Source organism: Aethalodelphis obliquidens, unplaced genomic scaffold (assembly GCF_003676395.1).
Source record: "Aethalodelphis obliquidens isolate GAN/ISIS:26980383/991018 unplaced genomic scaffold, ASM367639v1 scaffold23, whole genome shotgun sequence".
Lineage (NCBI taxonomy): Eukaryota > Metazoa > Chordata > Mammalia > Artiodactyla > Delphinidae > Aethalodelphis > Aethalodelphis obliquidens.
Genome location: NW_020837967.1, coordinates 5,606,952 through 5,619,446, shown reverse-complemented (window position 1 = coordinate 5,619,446; position 12,495 = coordinate 5,606,952). Strand labels below are relative to the sequence as shown.

Sequence of the window (12,495 nt, the reverse complement as noted above, 5' to 3'; positions counted from 1 at the left end):
GGAGAGAGCATACGGAAAGGCCACATAAAGAATCAAGACTCTGCAACTCCATGGAAAGAGAGAGACACCCAGCCATCCTAGCGGACGCCAGCCTTCAAAACATCCACTACCTAAGTGACAGCTTAGATATTCCAGCCTTATAGAGACCATTACTGGAGTACCAACTGACATCACATGGAATGGAAGAATTACCCACCTGAGCAGTCAGTCACACAATCATGAAAGATACTTTTGTTAAAAAATAATTACTTCTGTGAAACTACCAAGTGTTGAAGTGATTTGTTAGGCAGCAAATAGAGTTGCCTTGTCAGAAGCAAGGAGTATTATGACAATGATTAAGGTATTCTGTAAATGCATAGATAGTGATTTTGGCAGAAGCATTTCCAGCAGGTAAGGCAAATCCATTTCTAGAGTAAGTGACTATTCCAGTGAGAGTAAACAACTTCCTCTTTCATGATGGAAGTGGTCAAGAATAATCTTCCTGCCTTAAGTGGCTGGCTGGTGACCACCAGGTACCATAACAGACATATGCTGGCTAAAGAAGATCCTGTGAGTTGATCAATGTCTTCCCTATACAAATGTATTAACTGAATCTACATTTCTGCTGTAAAATGAGAAATATAAACACCCTTAGAACATGGCATTTTAGAAGTATAAGTGAAATCTAGTAGATTGTTCTAAAGCCTGAACATCTCATTTAAATAAAGCAAACATTTAACCTCCACATTAGACATTTAAACAGGGCCCCAATAAATCAATTTCCTCATTTGTTTTGTATGTCATTAAAGTATTCAGCTATAATCTGGCATACATACTTCTGGGATGCCGGGTTATAGAGAATTCTGAACTGTTAAATAAATAAGAGGGTCAACTTATATTCTAAATTCAGCCTTTCAGAATTCTTTTATTTTCAGAGTTTTGCTTGAGCAGGAAATTCTTTTACCCCCTTTCATATGGAAATTATTTCCACAATATGCACCATCAATATTCATCAAGTATCACACCAATTAACAAACCGTGAATAATCTGTAACAAAAATTTAATGCATGAAAACCCACAAACATCTAGGTGGCTGTTAATAAGGCTATGTTTGAGGTAATCACATACAAATTTAATTTTAAATATACTTCCCTTAAGGAAGGGGTATCAATGTTAATTTAAGAATTTAATTTGTATGTTGTTTTAATAAAATGTCTTTCAAGGAATGTAGAAAAACATCATGCCAGGAACTTTGCTTATCAACCCAACATTGAATTTTCTTTTATGGAATGGAAATAAACTATTCCCTTTACATAACTTTATATAACTCCTTTGTGAAGTTAACATAACCCTATAGTATCTTAGTATGAGACAAGTAACACAAATTCTTGAATATATGCTTCATAAAACGATTAATTTTGAGATTAGTAGTAAAAGGGCATTTTATTTTCAGTTTTAAGGAATATTAAAGTACAGTCAAGTCACTTTGAGATTGATCATTTCTAGAAGTGAGGTTACACTGATTTTCAAATTTATATACAGTCTAATCAGCTTTCCAAACTTAGTGTTTCAAACTGGCAACTATTAATACAGATAATTTTTGTCTTTTCTTGTCTGAACTTGATGACATAGGAAGAAGGAATGGCAACATCTCCTAAACAATGAGAATACCAAGGTCCAGATTTACATAACTTTCCAAACAACTAGTGAAATTTCTGAATGCAAAGCTAGGACTAGATTATGTTTCCTTATCCTTACTATTTTTCTTTACCCTCTCATTAAAAGAATAAAGTAAAGCCAATAAAAGCGGAGGAGATGAAATTATGAAGACACAAGCAAAAGTTAATTACGTTGAAAATAAAGATATAATAGAAAGGATCAACATGAAAGCTAATTTTTACAGACTAATAAAGTAGGTAAATCTTTGGCATGGCAGACCAAGGATCAAATAACAACACAGATAAAGTATATTAGAAATGTAAAGGAGGATTAATTATAGCTAGTATTGATGACAGCAGTTTTAAATATTGCAAGAGAAAATTTTTTTTAAAATCCTTATGACAAATTTGAAAATAAACAAAAATTGCCATTTCCTAGAAAATATAATTTACCAAAGCATACTGAAGACACAGAAAACCTGAAGAGATGTCTCATGATTAAAGATAGTCAACCCGTAGATAATAATTTACCCTTCAAAAAAACCAAAAAATTCAATGAAAACAGTATAGGTCCAAATGGCTTTTTAGACATCTTCTACCAAATACTGAAGGGAGAGATAATTCCAATATTGTGTAAATTCCCAAGAGTAGGGGAAAAAGGGGGGAGGCCACGACTTCAACTCATTTTATGTAGCTAGTTAACTTAGCAAAATAAGGTATGTATGAAGAAAGAAAATGACATTCCAGTAATATCATTCATGAACACAGATAAAAAAATCCCAAGTAATTACTGGCAAGCCAAATCCTGCAATGTATATTTGGAAATATCAATTAGCTATTTTTTAATCTTTTCAGAGATTCTTTGTCTTTTCCCTAGAGCATTAAGTCCATTTGCATTTATTTGACTTCTGATTTATTTCTACCATTGTATTAAATAGTTCCTACTTGTCCTGATTTCCCGCCCCTTTTTCGTTCTTCCTTTCTTGTGTTCTGACTGAGTATTTTTTCTTTTCTATGGTTTTCTATTTACTTGTCCCTTTATTTTTCTTTTCCTTCTCACCTTTTCTTTCTTGTTCTCTTACTGACTATGTCAATTTTCTTCTTTGATTTCCCTTCCTTTATGTATCTGGAAGTTGGAGGCTATGATTGTCTACAAATTTTTAGCATAGTCTAAATTATATAGGTATCTTTACTCCCCTCTCAACTAGTTCAAGGACTTTAGAAAGCTGTAGCTCCAATCGACCCCCCTTGTAATTTACATAATATTGTGATCTGGTATTTTAGTCATCTCCTGTCTTTTTAAATTTTTTTCTTTCAAAGATTTACTGTTTGATATAGTCAATGTTTATTTTGAATTCTCTAAACATTTTTCAACATCTTTGTTCAACATTCTTTTTTACTTTAGACTTTCCACCTGAAATCATTTTCTTTGTGCCTAAGGTGTTTCCTGTATGATTCCCTTTACTGAAGCTGAAGGTCTGTTGATAGTAAATACCTCTCAGTCTTTGTCGAAATTTGTTTCACTCTCATAATAGAAAGATATAGGCAGACCTTGGAGATATTGCGGGTTTGGTTCCACAGCACCTCAATAAAGCAAATATCACAATAAAGCAAATACTTCCTGCCTGGATTTTGTTTGGATTCTATGATTTCAAGATTGGTGAATTTCATCAATTCTAGGCAAATTCTTAGCTACTATATTTTAGAAATTGCTTTGTCCCCCTTCTCTTTTAAATTTTCTTTGGCACACTGATTATATATTATTTTTTAAATTCTGACTTTTTGTGTTTTAACCTTTTTTTCTTACTTTTCCATCTCTTTGTTTTCCTAGATTTTTTTTTTTTAGCCATACTCCTTTTGGGTTATATCCTTCAGCTTACTAATTCTTTTGTCATATATGTTTATCAGGAATTTAATCCAGCCACTGAGATTTTACATTTTATTTTTTTATTCCTCAGAGTTTCATTTCTGCTTTTAAAGTAGTTTCATAATCTTCTATAGATTCTATTTTTTCAGTCATATTTCCAGCTTTTCTGTTATATTTTTATATGTATAAATGTAGTTATAACTACATATACCTTTAGTTTTTCAAAATATTTTGTTTCTGAATGGTTGTTGAAATTTCTGGATATATTCTGTATATCATTTATTTTTCTCTTATATTTTATGTTTCTAGGAAATGGGCTACATTCTAGGAAAATTATGTGATATTCTAGTTCATTGATTGGTTTTATTACTGTTTCTTTTCAACAATTCAATTCAACTGAGATTTTTATTTTGTAAACATGTATAAATTTCCACATTTCACACAAATCTCAGAAGGATATCAGGTAAACTTATTGTGGGGTATTCAGTTTGCAGTAAAAGCATGATTTTCTTGGGTGTCATTTTGTTACCCCTCTTTAATGGTATTTGTTTTCTGACTCTTGGTTACCATGTTGTATTTGTCTGTGAGATCCACCTCACCAAGTTTAGCTGAGGTTGGTTCTGACTTCAAGAGATTGCATCTGATAAGCCTGATAGAAAGCCTGCCTTGGACGTGCAGCTCCTTCTCCCTCCTTGGAGTCTGCAGTGACCTGGGCACTGCTTTAGCTCTGCACCTGAGTCACAGCCAGTGCCTGGTCCTCTGTGGACTCATTGCCCCCTGCTCAGTCTAAATGGGTGGAGGCTGAATAAATCGATGGCTTATTGTCAGACTACAATTCCCCTTAAGTTTCAACATGGTCCCTCCTGCTTCTGCTCCAGGTAACTTCGAGCTTTGAGCTTCCCTGAAACTTCTCCTAAGCTCTTCCTCTTCCTGCATGAGTTTGGATTTTTATTTTCTTCACTCTTGCTTCTCTGTGATTCTGATATCACTCCATTTCTAGTTCTTAGGAATTCCTCAGAAATTGTCTTCCACCAAGGTCTTTCCTTGTTTTCCACTGTGCCTATGACTTTATTTTCTTAAACATAATTTATTACCTGACATTTCACAGAGATTTTGGTGGGAAGAGAAATTAGGTACTAGGGTTCACTTTACCATTTTTTCTAATCTCATCTTTTGACTTTTTTTAATTTCTAGTCTCTCATTTGTTTAAATAAAATTATCACTTTAATGACTCCATAGCATTTGATATGTTGCTGCGTTGTGGTTTATTTAAACATTCCCTACCATTTGACACCTCAACTGTTTTACTAATGTAAATACTACTAGAATGGATATACATAGAGAGATATACATTTTTACATATCCATAATTTACTTCCACAGACACATGCTGAAAATGGAATTACTATCTAATACCCTTAAAAAAAAAATTGAGAGGGTTGTTTCTACAGTGGCCAGTGGATGTCAAATTTAAAGTTTAAGATAATGCTGTGGGGTTTTGCTCAGTCTCCTGTAAAGAGATGCAGGAGCCTCAATTTTGGGTGCTTTTGCTGTCAGCCTATCTGTAATGCTGATTAGGAACAAATGACTGATTTCACCATGCTAAGTCTAACTAAGTTTCACACTAAGAAGAAAAAGTAACACTTCTGCCAGCTGTTTCAAAAACAGCTTATGTGCTATATATAAGTAAAGACTGAAAGGAGATGTCATCACTTCTATTTTTATACTTGATTCTACTAATGCTATTTCTGCATCTATAGTTAGCAGAATATGTAACTAGAATATGTATAATCTATCAACGCATGTAAATATATATGTATGTATGTTTGTATATTATGGACTGAATGCTGCTGTCTCCCCGAAATGCATCTGTTGAAGCCCTAACCTCCGATGTGGTGGTATTTGGAGATAAGGCCTTTGGAAGGTGATTAGATTTAGATAAGGTCAAAAGGGAGGGACACTCAAGATGGGATTAGTGCTCCTATGAAAAGAGAAACCAGAGAGCTTGCTCACACCTCTCTTCCCACCATGTATATAGATTGTATATATAGATCAGAGTGAGAAGGTTGCTCTCTACCAGCCAGGAAGAGAGCTCTCATTAGACCTCAACTATGCTTGGACTTCCAGACTTCAGAGATGTGAGACATAAATTTCTGTGTTTAAGCCACTCAATCTATGGTATTCTTTAAAGCAGCCTGAGTTAAGACAGATTTTGGTGCTGAGAAGTGGCGTGCTGCTGTAATGAATACCAAAACATGTGGAATTGAATAATGAACAGAGGCTGGGAGAATTTTGAGTTGCATACTAGGAATATGGATGTTAAGGGCGAGGACTCAGATGCAAGTGAGAACCATGTTATTGGAACATGGAGGAAAAATGATCCTTGTTATAAGGTGGCAAAGAACTTGACCGAACTGTGTTCTAATCTTTTATGGAAGGTAGCACTTGTGAGTGATGAAATTAGATATTTAGCTAAGATTTGTATGCAAAGTATTGCAAGTATGACTTCGTTCCTCCTGATCACTTACAGTAAAATGTGAAAGGAGAGAGATGAATTGAAGAAGGAATTGTTAAGCAAAAAGGAACCAGAACTTGAAGATATCAAAATTTTCAGCTTCTCCATATTGCAAAAAAAAAAAAAAAAATGAGAAAGCTGGTTCTAAAGAGAATACTAAGGGTGTGGTTGAAAATGATTTGATAGGGCTTCCCTGGTGGCACAGTGGTTGAGAGTCCACCTGCCGATGCAGGGGACACGGGTTCGTGCCCTAGTCCGGGAAGATCTCACATGCCGTGGAGCGGCTAGGCCCGTGAGCCATGGCCGCTGAGCCTGCGCGTCCGGAGCCTGTGCTCCGCAACGGGAGAGGCCACTACAGTGAGAGGCCCGCGTACCTCAAAAAAAAAAAAAAAAAGAAAGAAAATGATTTGATAAAGAGATCATGGTGTGACTCATGAATTTAATAAGCCAAGAATAGAGATGGGGTTATACCAGCAGAGACACTGCCAGTTTGAACTAAAGTGGGGAAGAAGATGGGACAGGATAAAGGAGGGCAGTCAGACTTTGTGGAGTTTACAAGGTGGGATTGTAGGGCTATTCAGCTGTGAATGTCAGCTCTCCCTCAAGAAGGGAAGAAGGATCCCAAAGGTGATTGAGAAATCATGTGGGTTACCACTCCCACCAGAAGCACAGAGTTCACAGGCCCGGGGCCAGGGGGGAGGGCCAAGTCTGCTGCTGCCACCTTGATTTCAGGTGTGTACACAGAAACACATGAGCCGAGCCCTGGGGGTGATGCTGCTGCCCCACTGGACCTGGAAAGCAAAGAGGATTATTCTCCAGCCCTAAGACCTAGTGGAATTTGCCTTCCTGCATTTTGGACTTGCTTGGGACCCCTCACCTCTCCCTTCTTTCTTATTTCTCTGTTTTGGAATGGGAATGTCTACCCTATGATGGCCCCTTGTATTTTGGAAGCACATAACTTGTTTGCTTTCACAAGTTCACAGCCGGAGAGAAATTTAACCTCAGGATGAATTGCACCTCATGTCTCCCCCGTATCTGATTTTAGATGATATCTAGATGAGACTTTGACTTTAGATGGATACTAGAATGAGCTAAGACTTTTGGGGCTGTTTGTTGGGATAGAATGAATGTATTTTGTGTATGAGAAGCATACAAATTTTGGAAGGCCAGGGGCAGAGTGTTATGGACTGAATGCTTGTGTCCCCCCCCACCCCCAAATGCCTGTGTTCAAGACCTAACCCTTAGTATGATGGCATTTGGAGATGGGGTCTTTGGGAGGTAATAGGGTTAGATGAGGTCATAAGGGTGAGACCCTCTTGATGGGATTACTGCATCTATAAGATGAGATACTAGAGAGATTTCTTTCCTGTTCCTACGAAGAGGCCATTTGAGCCCACAGGAAGAGGGCGGCCACCTACAGCGAGCCAAGAGAAGGCCTTGGAACAAAACATACCTCATGGCACCTTGATCTTGGACTTCCAAGCCTCCAGGACTGTGGGAAATAAATTTCTGTTGTTTAAGCCACCTAGTCAGTGGTATTTTGTTGTGGCAGCCCAAGCAGACTAATATAGTATGTGCGTGCACACACACACACACAGAGACATACTTTTTTCTTTGACCCAAAATGGAAAGGTTCACAGATGCAACCTGATAAATTTTAATCCAAACATTGAACTTTACAAGCCAAAGATTCTTTCCTTCAGATCTCTAAGAAATCTTTGAAAAAATGGTCTGTTTCTTCTTGATTCAGATCCTGGGCATTGGTAGCTCCAGTATTCCAAGGTTGCTACCAAATAATTTGGCCTGCATGTGACTATTATTAAATATTATTAAATCCTTCCTGCCTTCATATGGGGCCCTTAGTAATAACTTTACATTTCTTTGGTTCTATTTTCCGTTAGTATTATGAGAAGTCTCAGAATTTTGGTGACGTAATGGCCTATTTTTTATCCTTGTCCCATGAGAATATTATCATTTGTTAAAAGATTTTTGGCTTACATGGAAGATTTCCACACCTGCATCCAGCCCTTCTCCACTATTTTCAGAAAGTTTCTTATTTAACAGAAACAAATTGATGAATAGGTCTGTAAATATAATGATATCTCCAATCATTGTGCAGTATGTGTCACATTATACTCGGATTAGGGGGAAAAAAACATAGCACTATCCCAACAGGAAGATTTTCTTAGATGAAATCACAAGTAAAGAAGAAATGCAGCTTACAATGGGGCAGAAGATTAAGTATGGAATATATTTAGAATCCAGTTCTCAGCTGGACTCCTGCATCTGTAATGTACTAGCTATGTAACTTTGAGTGAGATTCCTAACTTTCCTGACTTTAATTTTGTGATCTTAAAATGGGAATAATAACACCATTCCTTAGGGTCATAAGGAAGATAAATACACTTTATGTGAAGTCCCTAGATGGACTCATGGCCCTTTGCTGGTCCCAAATGGCAAATTGTGCAGTGTTATTATTATTGTCATTACTCCTGTTACTACTGTCACTATTGTTTCCATCTCTACCTCCAGCCCTTGCAAAATATGGACCAATTTTTATATCTACTGCTTACGTGCTCTGAGAGTCATTAATTGCACAGGGTTTTCAGTCATATAGAATTGGGCTACTTTCTTAGTTCTTTCATATTCTGACCATGTGATTATGAAAAAACTGCTCATCCTCTCTGCACCTCAGTTTCTTCATCTGTGAAAAACAGAACAACAGCATCTCCTTGTACATCACTGTGAGGACTGAATACAATAATGTCTGTATGTATATGTATATGAAGCACTAACAATTGTGTCTCCAAAGTAAAGGCTTTCAGTAAACTATAGTTTGTACTAGAAATGCTTAATATTATTAATTTTATGATAAATCCAAAAAGAAAAGAAAACAAGCAAGAATTTCTGGCAAAAGCCATTTAACTTCTCCTGCTTTGTCCTATACCCGTCTGTAGCACAAGATTCTCTCTCTTATACCCAAGCCCCAAATTATTTTCTTTGTTTGCTGCATAAGGGAGAGATGTTACAGGGAGGAAATCAAGCAAATAATGCAACTAGAAAAGGCTGTTAAAATGCACACCCCTAAACAGATTTTTAAAAGAGATACTAAATAACCCATTGTCCCCAAAGAAAAGAAAAGCAAACAGATAGATCACAACATACGCCATGAAAAAAGTCCCAAAGTGAAAAGGTAGTTATATAAAGAGCTAGTGAACAATATAAGTACTATAAATACATACAAAATTTCATCATTTGCTGTCTCACTGTTAGATGTACTCTCTCAGATTGTTCTCACGCATCTGTTCAAGACAAAGCCGCTGAGGCTCTTAAATTACAGCTCATAAAAACACACACTTTGGGTTGCAATTTTTAAAGTATTCAAATTTTACTTAAAGACAGTTTTATGTTCCTGGATTTGGAAGGCGATAACATATTTCCCATAATCAAACCACTCTTAAACATTAAAGACTTTACTGAATGTTAATTAAACCCAGAAAATGTTGTAAAAAATTAAAATTCCAGACTCATTTAAACCACAGATATTTTAAAAGATAAAGAGGGTCTAGCAGGTGATAGTGAAAAATTAACTAGTGGGGATTTTTATTTTTGGTTTATTTTTTTATTTGCAACATCTTATTTGTAAGGACTCGGTATTGACAAATTTATCCAAGATGAGATTTCAACTCTAAGACTAGGTTAGATAAGTATTGCCTGGACCATCATATCTTATATCATGAGATAGTAAAAACTGTTCCTTTATAATTCTAGAGAATACTTGAGTAGTAATACTTATATACAGCAAATCTGTTCTACATTTTTCTTCATATAATCCTACCTCAAAGTTTTACATGATATTTTCCATTTTTAATAAAGCAATTCCATTATTTTGTGTATGTTATTTTTATATATTTAAGGGAGAAGACTGGTTCTGACTTTTGTTCGGAAACCTGGTTCACAGAATAAAACTATTTGTAAATAGTAGACCACATATTATATTTTCTTCAGTAATCTATGTAAAAGTGGCATTGGTGAGGATCATAAGTCACAAATAATGAACTCCTTAGTACTGTTTGCAAGGGAACTCTCTGTTGCTTGCAACAGACCACCATAAGGAAGTTGAGTCTACAAACACAATCCTACATTTTTCAATTTTTCAGGAAGAAACAAGAAATACATTAACTTTTTTTCCTCCCTAAGGATTGGAAAGAAAACAGAGATGGGATATAGGAGATTGCTACTAGAAGCAGAAAAGCAGTCTTAAACATCCCTTGTCAAATGTGAATGGAGAATAACTCCAGAGATAATTAGAAATGCCAAGGATGAAAATTAATGTCTTCTTTCCAGTAAAATGCACTGTTTATATGCACTGTTTATAATCTATTGAAACCTTATATTGGCCATACATAGAAAGAACCTGATGGATTAAGACAAAGGGCACAGCCAGAAAGCTCAGAGCCTCAGGGAACATTGTAAGGAATCTCTGATGATCCCAGAGGATGGTCACAAGGGCACAAGTTGCATTGGCCTAAACACCCTTTTTCCAGTGATGTACTTGTGATTTTGTTCTTAAAATAACAGCATATTTTTAATGAATGAATTATAATCAGTATATAAGAAACTGATTTATATGCTATATTGCGCTTTCTCTGATATTCACATTAGTCAAAGAATTTAGATTGAGCCTCTTCAGAGCTGATGTCCTATTGTTTGGGGGCAAAACTCGGAAGTTTAGGCCAAGTGTCCAAAATAAAAATTGCTTTTGAAACCCAATATACTGAGATGGGTAACTTCTGAGTAGAGAACACTAGCATTTACTTCATTACTTTACAGACCAGCACTGTTTCATTGTCAACAGAACCTGCCTGGCGAAGTAGGAGCCCACTCTGCCCCTGGAGGGGCTATGGACCTTGCTTGCCTGGGGCCCATGGGAGAGATCGGTCCATGCAGTGAGAACAGCTCTGGCCACCACTGGTACCTGGGCGGTCAGAGGCAGCATCTGGAGGGTCAGCAGGGGGCATGGGAGCCCCCGGGGAGCTGGGTCTTGGCTCCCCCTGGCTCATCTGCAGGAGGCCAGTGAGGGCGATCAGCTCAGGCCCTCTGAGCCAGGCGGAGGAGTAGCCAGAGGATGGAGTGGGGAGGACCCAGGGGGACATAATTGGGGTTGGGAGCAGCAGCTTCAGAGAGCCCATCACCTGCTGAGGGCCCTGAGACAGGTACAGGGGAACACGCTGCCCACAGGGCAGCAGAGGGTCAGAAAGAAAGACATCTTCATAGCATATCACTGGGAACCCTGCATCTGGGGGCACCTGCTCTCCACTCTGATGTCCTGCTAGATGGGCCTAAGGCCTCTGCCTCACGCTGCTGCCTCGTACAGAGGCCAGAATGAGGGACGGCACAAGGTCTGGCCTGAGAAGGAGGTGCCTGACCCACAGCTGGGCTCCCGCACCAGACGAGGTCCCGCTTAAGCCTCATAGTTGGGGTCCCAGGGCGGTAGCAGGGTCATCTGGGGATAGGGGGGAACTGGGGTTCCCGGGGACCGCTTGGCAGCGAGGCCTGGGGGCGACGGAGGCAGCAGCTGCTCTTTCTGGATCCAGGAAGGCCTTCGGTATCAGGGCTGAGGATTGTCTGGTGGGGATGTTCTTGGCTCTCCCAGGGATTCCTCTCCAGAGTCCCTGGCCTGGCCGGGGTCGCTGACCGCCGAGGGGCCTTGTTCCTCGGGCGCCTGCTCTTCACCCAGGCCGCGCTGCCGGGGGGCCCAGGGCAACATGCGGTGTCCGGGGGGAGGGCTAGGCAGGGCCCCACACTGCCCACCTCGCCCGCCTGGCCCCTCCCGGCTTCCACTTGGGCCCAGCCTCCCTCAGTGGCCCGTGCTGCCCTGCACGTCCCTGCAAGCCCAGGTTGCGGCCCACCTTGCAGGGTACTTCATTACTTTAATTATCCCCAAAACATACAATGTCCACAATGGGGACTTTTTTTTTTAAGGCACAGCCCCAAATGTTGCTGGAAATAATATGCCTATTAAACAGAAGACTTTGGAAAGCAAGGGACTGTTTCAAAAGACTGTTATGATGGGAATTCTGCCACTGGTACCCTGGACTATGCTAACTACTTTTTATTGCACTGGGGAAATGGTAGAATGAAAATGAACACCTCCAGGCAGAGTTAAGAGAATCAGGGGAAGGGAATTTTATGATTATCATAAATTAATCTCTTTTAGCTCCAAGTTATGATTCAAGTTGATTTCTCATCCTTATCAAATTTCTTATGTGCATATTAGGGGCTGATAAGAAAAGGATGGAGCCCTGAGAACTGGAATGAAGGCAATTCAGATGAATCTGGGTACCCTGACCTTACAAATTCCTGTAAGCCTCCCCAACAGCAGATCCTGCTCCCCCTCCCCTTTCTGAGGAAGGAGCTTCTCCCAGCAAGAGGACAGCGTAATGACCTTACATTGCAGGGGAAAGCTTATTTCCA

General features: G+C 38.7%; 1 pseudogene; it reads right to left on the bottom strand.

Moving 5' to 3' along the window:
* Window positions 1–10,919: 10,919 nt before the first annotated feature.
* On the bottom strand, window positions 10,920–11,788 carry LOC113628201 (histone deacetylase complex subunit SAP25 pseudogene; annotated as a pseudogene).
* Between the last annotated feature and the right edge of the window lie 707 nt (window positions 11,789–12,495).